Source organism: Misgurnus anguillicaudatus, unplaced genomic scaffold (assembly GCF_027580225.2).
Source record: "Misgurnus anguillicaudatus unplaced genomic scaffold, ASM2758022v2 HiC_scaffold_31, whole genome shotgun sequence".
NCBI classification, from domain to species: Eukaryota; Metazoa; Chordata; class Actinopteri; order Cypriniformes; family Cobitidae; genus Misgurnus; species Misgurnus anguillicaudatus.
In genome coordinates, this window is record NW_027395281.1 from 1,426,838 (window position 1) to 1,431,573 (window position 4,736).

General features: G+C 33.7%; 1 long non-coding RNA gene across 1 annotated transcript; it reads right to left on the reverse strand.

Annotated features, from left to right (window-relative positions):
- Positions 1-928: 928 nt before the first annotated feature.
- On the reverse strand, positions 929-3,855 carry LOC129422305 (uncharacterized). The gene is made up of 5 exons (XR_012368560.1): positions 3,672-3,855; positions 3,020-3,079; positions 2,830-2,920; positions 2,654-2,733; positions 929-2,476 (listed from the first exon to the last, which is right to left on the reverse strand). It is a non-coding gene; the product is annotated as an uncharacterized lncRNA (long non-coding RNA).
- Positions 3,856-4,736: the final 881 nt, after the last annotated feature.

The window sequence follows — 4,736 nt, forward strand, 5'->3', positions numbered from 1 at the left end:
TCTGACAGTGATTGTTACTGTATTTTGCCTTAAGTCTTCACTGTGCCTATTCATTGCCAACACATAACTTCTAGATTTATAAGCATCGATAAACTACATTTTAACATTTTAAAATGCCTAGTCATACTTCTGTTATTTTGATGAAAGTAACTGAAAAGTAACGCAAACTCATTACAGTTCAGAGTCAGTAATATTGTAATGTAACTAATTACTTTCAAATGACAGTAATTTGTAATATATAATGTATTACACTTTGGAAGTAACTTGCCCAACACTGGTGTCGAGTGTACTGTGCAGACTCAAACTGAGCTTAATGACGTAGATGTCACATGAGCAACCTGTCTGACAATTGTTAGTCTCCTAATAGCCGTGCCACAAGAGATCTAAATCACCCACCGAATCTTGCAGAGACGGTGAGCGTGAACAGGAACAAATTTTGTTAAGTATTCTGATTAATAATCTTCCTTGACTTTATGCCTTCACGTCCACCCGATTGCCTCATAGTCAGTAAAAGATTGCCTGTGAGCTTCTTCTCCTGTCCATTCGGTCAGTTCTCTACTCACTGCATGAAAAGAGGTGTATCCGTACTAGGAAACTCCTGTAAACACCACTGATTTTCGGGAGTATCTACTAGTTCCACTGAGGGTAAACTACAAATTCCACCAAGTTAGGAAACTCCCGTAATGATACCAATTCGGATGTATCTTGCTGAGGGGATATCCCCGTGGAATATGCAGCCATTTGTTGCCATGGCAAGTAATCCCATTGAAGATTTTGGCAGGGGCCACTTTCACACCTACAGAGGTACTGGAATTTCACACCTTTGCACAATTCTAGTGTCCCCATTGGTGTTTAATCTCAACACTGATTGGTTGCTTTTAAAACCCCCTCCCAAGACTCTGACAACTATTGGGACACAACTTTGAAACTTTCCAGTTGAGATGATTTGATTGGTTACACTTTGTTTTAAGCCCAACCCAAGCCCTCATAGCTTAGTGACTTGATTGGTTATTTGCCTGCTATGCAGATAGACTACAACCCCCCCCCCCACTATATACTACTATACATCCCCAAAACCCTTAAAAAAATAAAAACTTGAATTGAGCTTGAAACGTTTATTTAAAAAAAAACCTGAACAATCCACAATGGTCACAATCACAAAATAATATAATACACAAATATTAAAAGTTGCATACATAAACAATACAATTTAAACTCATAAATATACAGACAGAGAAAGCAATATTAGAGTAAAATAAAACAAAATAAAAGCAACAATGAAAACTACATTCAAAGCAGTACAATGTAATGTAGCAGTGGCGGCTCGTGACTGCTCATCCGAGGGTTGCAAATTCAAAATAAGTGTTTGGAGTGTCATGTGTGGTGCTTGTGTTTTTAAAATATGTGTTTGTTGCTTCATGTAAACCACGTGCATCACGTGTTTAGTCAAAACACGTGATACACATACACGCAGAAAACATATTTTGAAATTGAGAACCACACAAATGACGGGCTATATACATGTTCTGACAAACTTCGCATCGAGTGCTCACAAAAAAAAAGAAGTCACCAGCTGCCACTGTAATGTAGTAAATATCTAAATAAAATGAACAACAACTTTATTGATCTTGCTCTTAAGAAATCAGTCCTACACTGCAAAAAATTACTTTCTTACATAGTATTTTTGTCTTGTTTTCAGTACAAATATTATTTAAATTAAAATGCTTGTTCTTGAGAAACAAAATGACCCAAGAAAATAAGTCTAGTTTTAGACAAAATAAATAAATAAAATACACACACATACATTAAGTGAATTTGTGCTTAAAACAAGCAAAAATATCTTCCAATAGTGTGAGAAAAAAAATCTTAAGTTTTCTTTTATCTTAAAAACTTAATTAAAACACAATTTTCTCACCCCAATGTTAGATATTTTTGCTTGTTTAGGCACAAATTATCTTAAATTGTATATTTTTGTCTAAAAACTAGACATATTTTCTAAGGTAATTTTGCTCATCAAGAAAATACATCTTGATTTAAGAATTTTTTGTGTTTCTACTGAAAACAAGATAAAAAGTGTTAGAAAGTGATTTTTGCAGTGTATAATTAATCACAGAGCTCTGTCTTGGAATTATTCAAACATTTCTCACTGTAACACTGTAATTTCTCACATTTAAGAAAACCGGTTGCATTAAACCATTCAAGTTTTAAAACACATAGATTTGAGTACTGTGAACTTAAATATAAGTGCGTAACTGCATGTGACTCAATTTGTTTAAGTTCACGCTACCTAAATATAAGTGCATAATTGCACAAGACTTAAGTTCAAAGTACTCAAATGTATGTTTTTTAAAACTTAATGGTTTAAGGCAACCGATTTCCTTAAATGGTTTGAGTTAAGTTAACTGCTAAAAGCATATACTTGTCAGCAAAGGTAACGTTGATGCACCCTCATCTGGACAGACATCTCTTTGGACCCCTTTGGAAATATAAAAGTACATAAGTATTTGGCATAATACTTATACACATATACAGTTACACACACACGACAAATCAAATGACATAAAGTTGTACATTTTAGAAAGTTTACTTTAACTGTACAAAGATACAACAATATATGATCAAAGAACTTCATAATGTCTTCATAACTTCTTACTTGATTTTCTGTGTTGATGTCCTCAGAGTCTCTGTGACATTCTGCAGCTTCATTACAGTAGGCTACTTCAATATAGTTGTCTAGCAAACACAGAATAAAAATAGAATCACATACATCATAACACATCTATTTACTATTTAACCTCTTTGATTTAATAATTTCATTATTAAACTTACATCATTTTGGCCAGATTGCAGTGACATCAATTTCTTCAGTGTCTGGATCAGTCTGATGTTTTAGCTTCCACTGTTACTTCATTATATTTCTCTGTCAAACACAGAATTAAAAATTAAAATCACATACATCATAACACATCTGTTTACTATTTAACCTGTTTGATTTTTAAAATTGAATGAATAAAATTACATCATCTTTCCCCAGAAACCTCTTCAGCGTCCACAAAGTTGACCACAGTGTACATGACCTCTGTAAACACAAACATGGATAGACTTCATATTTAAAAAGATGAAGAACAGCAAACACATTACGTTAAAATATATTATGACTCCAAGCTTCTTTACAATTAGCATCTAGGTTCTCTCAAAGTGAAGCTGGCTTTGTTACAAATCAACATAAAGCTATTAAAACCGTCTTGAAAAATAAGCAGCATCTACCAGCACTAAAGCAATGAGCTTTTAAACAACAAAAGATCGTCTGTGTATCATTTAAAATAGCAGAGAGGCACTTGCTAGCTGCTAACATTTCCAACACACAAGATACTGTTGTTATGTTTCTTTTAAGCAAAGAACGTCTCATCTTGGCTTCTTTAAAGTTTTGTTTTTAAAAATTTAAACATCGAATTGATTCTTTTAACAGCCCGGTTTGAATGTTACTTCGCGTATTTTTAACCTCATGTTTACCGCTGTGTACCATGTATACCCTTAATGTTTTACTGTTTGTGCTTTAAATTCAAACAGTTCTAGTATAAAGACAAAAACAAATCATAGTAAATAACATAATATGAACAAATAGGCATCCGATCAGCGCGATGCAGACAAACTAATTAAATCAAACTTACCTTACTGTTGATGTGCAAGCAAACAAAGAGTAGTCCACTCCAGGCTGTAACGGTTCGCGATTTTGAATTTTCCCGTCAAGCCCATAGGTCAAGCAGTCGCACCTGAAGGGTGGGGCAGATGAGTGGGTGCAGGTGCATTCTGGGAAATGTAGTCCTTTTCTCTGGCGTTGTCACTGCTGTAGCATATGCTGCTGTAGATGTAAACTACGATTTCCAAGATCCATTGGATGCACTACAATCATTACAGCCCAGTTTGATTGATCCTCTGCTGGCTCTTTATTATATACTTTTATATAATCCGCGTTTTCACACTATGCATTGTTCTTTATACCTGGTCATTAATAAAAAAAAAAATATTTCTATAAAGTTTAAAACATTGACAAAACATGTTTAGTTGACAAACATGTTAACAGTTATTTTGAATGATGCACAGGAAAATCCCCAGTGTTAAATTAACTCTATCAGTGTTAAATCAACACTATTTGGTGTTTATATAATCCACACCAAGATCGGTGTTAAAAAAAAACTGGTGTTAAAAATATAACTCTGAATCAGTGTTAAAGTTAATGAGATAATGAAGTGATGATGAAGACATTAATGGTGAACACCTGCTGATCATTCAAATCAATTACATTTTGGACATTTTCCTGTCTCTAAATTTTTATTTTGATGACTCGTTTTCTGGAGAAAATACTAAAACAATAAAGAAAGACAAATTATTAAATGCAATAGATGAATACTGTTGGGTGTATGCCTCCAAAAGCTTTCACGTTTGCCTCTCTATCAGCATCTCTGTTTGAAAATAAAAAGATAACTTGCTGAGTTATTTTCTAATTGGATAAGTTTAACTTCTAAACAACTGTCAGAACAAAATACAAGTGCTCAACTATTCCAGCATCCACACGCGTGATTTAGTAGACAAATCTTCTTTCTGACGAAATAGACATTTATCACAAAATGTATCACATTAAATCTTAAGTTTGTGTTTGTTATGAGTTCATTTGAAGTCACCATTACTGTGATTAGTATTTCCTTTAGTTAGGCATTTGTCCCTTGATCTTCTCT